The following is a 6,000-nucleotide window of genomic DNA, read 5'->3' as shown; positions in this document are numbered from 1 at the left end:
TCCCATTGGTGTGTGTCGGGAGAGCCTCTGAACCCAGGTGGCCTCACCTCTCACCCATGCTCTCCCGTGGCCACCATGCTCTACTGCCTTTCAGATGGTGAGAGTGAATGGCACAAGGTAACTGTAAGCAAATAAATTGGTAACACACATTGATAATGTAAAACACACACACACACACCTAATTGTCCTGCCATTCTCATTAAAAACAGGAAACAACAACAAAGTAACAACAAATTGCAATTCAGACAAATCAGAGCAACTGTTACTTTAATGAATGACGCAGCTAATCATAGAAGAAACTGGCGGTCTTCTTCCTATACAGTATCATGAAATATTAGTGTGTATAAAGAAGTTTTCAAGTTTTCAAGCAATTTGAGGTATATGAATAGTCTTTAACAGTAGTGTTATATACTATAGACATTCCTTGAGTTTGTTACATGTTTCTGAAAACCCATTTGAATGTCAAAAATGTGAAAGCTGACTGGTAGAAAACTAAGTTTTAATGGCAGTTGTTCTCAAATTCTCAAGTCGCTAAGATTCTCCTGAGGAATTTGTTTAAATACCTTCCCAGTCCAGGGAGAGGAATTTACATATTTGAAAGCACCTCAAATTATTTTGAGGCAAACAGTTCACAGGCCATATTAAGAAATAGTTCTGGGGCCCTGGCCTGTTGGCTCAGTGGTAGAGCGTCGGCCTGGCGTGCAGAAGTCCCGGGTTTGATTCCCGGCCAGGGCACACAGGAGAAGCGCCCATCTGCTTCTCCACCCCTCCCCCTCTCCTTCCTCTCTGTCTCTCTCTTCCCCTCCCGCAGCCGAGGCACCATTGGAGCAGGGATGGCCCGGGCGCTGGGGATGGCTCCTTGGCCTCTGCCCCAGGCGCTAGAGTGGCTCTGGTAGCAACAGAGCAATGCCCCGGAGGGGCAGAGCATTGCCCCCTGGTGGGCAGAGCATCGCCCCTGGTGGGCGTGCTGGGTGGATCCCGGTAGGGTGCATGCGGGAGTCTGTCTGACTGTCTCTCCCCATTTCCAGCTTCAGAAAAATACAAAAAAAAAAAAAAAAAAAAAAAAGAAAGAAAGAAATAGTTCTGGCCCTGGCAACTTGGTTTAGTGGTAGAGCATTGCTCTAGCATGTAGAAGTCCTGGGTTCAATTCCCGGTCAGGGCACACAGGAGAAGCGCTCGTGTACTTCTCTCCTCTTTCCCCTCTCCCTTCACTCTCTACTCAGCCAACCAGCCAGGGCCCAATAAATAAATTTTTTAAAAAAGACTGCCTTTTTATCCTTCACTTTTGCCATTTTAATTGCAATATGTCTTAGTGTGGGCATCTTTGGGTTCATTTTGTTGGGAACTTTCTATGCTTCCTGAACCTGAATGTCTGTTTCCTTTCCCATATTTAGAAAGTTTTCAACCATCATTTTCTCCAATATATTGTCTTGTCCCTTTCTCTCATCTTCTTCTAGTATTTTTATCAGGTAATTGTTAGAGCACTTAATATTGTCACAGATCCCTATACTATTCTCACTTAAAATTTTTCTTTTTGTTTTGATGGTGTGATTGCCACTATTGAGTCTTCTGTGTTGTTGATCTATTTTTCTGTCTTAACTATGTGCTGTCAATTCCCTCTAATGTATATATTTTTAATTTTCATTTTCATTACTTATCCTTCATCTCTTTATTATACTTTCTAACTCTATGTTGAAGTGCTCTCTGCATTCTTACATTCTACTCTCAAGTTTCATAAGGACCCTTGTTCTCATTTCTTTGAATTCTTTATCAGACAAATTACTTATCTCTGTTTCATTAGAGTTTTTCTGCAGGGTTTTTGTTGTTGTTTTTTCTTTACTTGGGGTGTATTCTTCTGTCCCCTAATTTTGTTTGACTTTGTATATTTGTTCTTATGAATTATATGAAATAGCTATTTCTTCTAATCTTGAGGAAAAGGGCACTGTGTAGACTGTGTGGCAGATGATTTTCATAGGATGGTTGTAATCAGGGTAAGTGCATGTGTTGCGTGGGCTGCTGCCAGGGCAGAAGGAGCGGGATCCAGGCTGGGCAGCCTGGTGCATGTACAGGTTTGGTAGCTCACTGTTGTTTTGACTGTCTATGCCATTGCAGAGTCAGGGTGGGGATAGTCTGATATGGGTGTGCCTCCTTGCCCTATGAAGGCACACTGCATGGTGAGCAGGCAATGTGCCTTCTGGTTGCTTTAACTCTCTGTTGCCCAGGTCAGGTCTAGGCATGGCTGCCCTGAGTGTGTGTGTTTCAGTGCCTTACTGGTTCCATAGGTTCTCCAGGTATGTCAGCCCTACGTGCTCACATAGAAGTGCCCCACCAGTTCTATGCTCTCTCTGTGTGGAACAGCCCTGCATGTGCTCACAGCAGTGCTTCCCTCCTCCTGCTACCAGTTCCGCTTCTTTTTTTTTTTGACAGAGACAAAGAGAGTCAGAGAGAGGGACAGATAGGGACAGAGAAGTAAGGGAGAGAGATGAGAAGCATCAATTCTTTGTTGTAGCACCTTAGATGTTCATTGATTGCTTTCTATTATGTGTCTTGACCGGAAGGCTACAGCCGACCGAATGACCCTTTGCTCAACCCAGTGACCTGGGGCTCAAGCCATTGACCATAGAGTCATGCCTATGATTCCATGCTTGAGCCAGTGGCTGTGCATTCAAGCTGGTGAGCCTGTGGTTAAGCCGACAACCTTGGGGTTTTAAACCTGGGTTCTCCACATCCCAGTCCAACATTCTATCCACTGTGCCACTGCCTGGTCAGGCCAGTTCCACACTTTCTCCAGACAGGGACAGCCCTGTGTGCAAGGCACTGCGGCACCTTCTAGTTCTGCCCTTTTGCTAAGTGGGGTCACGCTTTGTGTTCACACAGCAGTACCCCACTATCTCTGCACTTCTGCCGACAGGACAACTCTACATGCGGGTCCTACAATACTTTGCTAGTGCTATGTCTTCCTATGCCACCACCTTGGACCTGCCTCTGAATTACTTTCCTAATGGGAAAATGTTTACTGTAGAATAGAAAACATGAATTCTGGAATATGAGGTATTCAAATTCATAGTCTAGATCTTTAATTTGCTGGTCGAGGAACACTTCATTTCTTTACTTGTAAAATGAGAAAAATAATGGCTAAATTTAGTGTTGTGGTTTGGTATAAATGAATTAACCCACTAAAAGTGCATAGGTCTCATCTTAAGAGATGTGACTTCTTTCTCTTAATTTGTCCTAGTTCAAGTGAAGATTCAATGAGGGGTTATTTGGTAAGTAGCCATAGAAGAGAGCAGAGAACCAAATTATTTAGGCTTATAATGTGATTTATATAAATGCCTTGGGGTCATATACTAACCTCAGCTCTATCCTTCATCTTCTCTAAGGGTGCTTGCCAATACACACATACATAAATATTAAATTAAATTGAAGAATATTATTGATAATATGAAACCCAAAAATAGATGCCTTCAAAGCTATTTCCAAAAACAAAGGGTGCTTCTACTGGTTTTGATTTCTTTACCTACACAAGGTCTATTTCCATCGCGTGAGTTAGAGGTCAATGTTATTTTCAATTTAATTAACTTTTTTAACTTTTAATATATTGATATTTGGGTACAGAAGTTTAACTGCTTTTTCTTTTGGTGAGCCACATGCATTTCTTCAATATTCATGAGTTTCTGAATTCATGAGACTAACAGAACATAATCCTATTGTTACCAAATCCCTATAGATCTATGACTCCACAACCCTGGCTGTGAAATAACTCTTGATGGGAATGTCCCCACAAAGGCACCAGCTGGGGAAGAGCCTCTCACCCTGGCTTTGCTAGCAGGACTGTCCTGCAGTCCTTATGGGGCCAAGCTCATTCTGAGGCTGGCCAGCTGTCCCCATGTCACTGATTCCACAGGGAGATATGTCACATTCAAAAGTTTTGTAGGGCAGCCTAAGATTCACATTAGTACAAGACAGAGGTCAAATGTTGTTCTGTACTAACTTTTGTTCTCTTCCAAATATATCAGAAATATTTGCCTTGGGTCCTTTCTGACAGAGGAATGTGGTGGGGGGTGGGGGGAGCAGGAGAACAGAGGCAGCAGTGGGAATTGCTTCCTTTTAATTCTGGCTCTGGACCGGATAGGGGTGACCTGATCTACTTTATAAATAACCTGGGCCAGAATTTAAGAAATAATAACACTACATATTGCCATTCTTAACAGAAATTTGTTAAAAATAAAAACTTCTGATTATTGATAAGCATAACCTGTAAAAACAATCCTTCTGAGTACTTATATTCTGCCTGCTTCTCCAGAAACTATATAGAAATGAAATCAGTAGATACTGTCCAGCAGTCAGGCACTTTGTCTATTACATAGAATGGAGTAGAAGAATTGTATTTCTCCCCTCATTCACTGTTGGTGGGGATGTAAAGTAGTACAACCATTATGGAAGAAAGTATGGTGGTTCCTCAAAAAACTGAAAATAGAACTACCTTATGACCCAGCAATCCCTCTACTGGGTATATACCCCCAAAACTCAGAAACATTGATACATAAAGACACATGCAGCCCCATGTTCATTGCAGCATTGTTCTCAGTGGCCAAGACATGGATACAACCAAAAAGCCCTTAGATAGAAGGCTGCATAAAGAAGATGTGGCATATATACACTATGGAATACAACTCAGCCATAAGAAATGATGACATTGGATCATTTACAACAAAATGGTGGGATCTTGATAACATTATACGGAGTGAAATAAGTAAATCAAAAAAACCCAAGAACTGTATTATTCCATAAGTAGGTGGGACATAAAAAGGGAACTAAGGGACATTGACAAGAGTGTGGTGGTTATGGGGGGGAGGGAGAAGGGAAGAGGAGGGGGAGGGACACAGAGAAAACTAGATAGAAGGTGACGGAGGACAATCTGACTTTGGGTGATGGGTATGCAACATAATTGATCGACAAGATAACCTGGACATGTTTTCTTTGAACATATGTACCTTGATTTATTAATGTCACCCTAGTAAAACTAATAAAAAAAATATGGAAAAAAAAAGAAGAGTTGTATTTCTCACTACCATGGCACAAGCACCCTTTTGATCACTTAAGAAAGTTTATTTGTGCATCTACTTCCAAGAACTCTGCTAGATACTACAGTGGTATCATTCAATAATGCCCTGTTCAGACATTCATAAGAAAGCCTGATCAGGCAGTGGCTCAGTGGATAGAGCATTGGACTGGGATGCAGAGGACCCAGGTTCGAAACCTTGAGGTTGCTGGCTTGAGCATGGGCTCATCTGGTTTGAGCAAGGGCTGACTCATTCTGCTGGAGCCCCTTGGTCAAAGCACATACTGTATAAGAAAGCAATCAATGAACAACTAAGGTGGCACAATGAAGAATTGATGCTTCTCATCTCTCTCCCTTTCTGCCTGTCTGCCCCTATCTGTCCCTCTCGCTAAAAGAAAACACAAAACAACAACAACAACAACAAAAACATTTATAAGAAGAGTTATTGATATCCTTATTTTACAAATGAGAAAATTGAGTCAGAGAAAGGTTTCCACAATACTTTGTCTTAATTGTAAAGCTAATCTATCACCCATCTGGTACCAATGTTGTTTTCCAAGGAGCTTACAATCAAGTGGAAGCCAAAGGGATGATGTCCACCAAGAATAACAACACAAAGAGAGACCTTCTGTAATGTGGACTGTAGAGAGGAGGGAGTGTTTGACACACAGCACAGTAAATAGAAGGTAAAGGAGAATGTGGCATGAGGCTGAAGCTAGAAGGAATGGCATGAGTTCTTAAGGAGGACAAGCACTTCAAAAATTGTTTATTATTTAATATGATAACAACAGTATATTAAATGTCTGATCCCTTGAGCATGGATTCCTTCTTATTTAGTATTTTCTCTGGACCAGGCACTGGGCACTGGGTAATCACTCGAAAGTAAAATCTAATTTAACCCTCCTAGAACTCTACATTGTATTTCTAACCTAGAAAAT

This window comes from Saccopteryx bilineata, chromosome 1, assembly GCF_036850765.1.
Source record: "Saccopteryx bilineata isolate mSacBil1 chromosome 1, mSacBil1_pri_phased_curated, whole genome shotgun sequence".
In the NCBI taxonomy this organism is placed as follows: Eukaryota; Metazoa; Chordata; class Mammalia; order Chiroptera; family Emballonuridae; genus Saccopteryx; species Saccopteryx bilineata.
The sequence above is the reverse complement of the archived record's forward strand: the minus strand, read 5'-3'. Positions refer to the sequence as shown.